The sequence below is a fragment of the Arachis ipaensis genome, chromosome B10, assembly GCF_000816755.2.
Source record: "Arachis ipaensis cultivar K30076 chromosome B10, Araip1.1, whole genome shotgun sequence".
NCBI lineage: Eukaryota > Viridiplantae > Streptophyta > Magnoliopsida > Fabales > Fabaceae > Arachis > Arachis ipaensis.
Window position 1 is genome coordinate 63,408,848 of NC_029794.2, and position 419 is coordinate 63,409,266.

Below are 419 nucleotides of genomic sequence, written 5' to 3' on the forward strand. Positions count from 1 at the left end.
TGAATTTTGATTTGTAACATCTTGCTGTGACATTATGACTACCAACATGAATTCTGTGAATTCAAAAGCAATAAAGTATCATGATCATAAACAAACAAGGAATTAAAGAAGAATTTAGCATGTGCATAAAAGTATTGGAAAGCTAGTATGTTCGATTGTTGCTTAATTGCATTAGATTTTATTTAATTGAAGTTTTCATCTAGCACGTTTTGTGAAATCTTTTAAAATCATGAAAACCTTGAAAGCAAATGCAAAATAAAGCAAGAAAAGAAAAAAGGAAAAATTGAGAAAGCTGAAGGCTCTGAGTACCAATGGCAATTTATTTGCTAAGTACTTGTGGTGTTTATGTATCAAGCCAAATGCTTGAAAACAAAACACTTAGAAGTCAAGGCTAGGCTCAAAGTGCAAAAGCCAAAAGC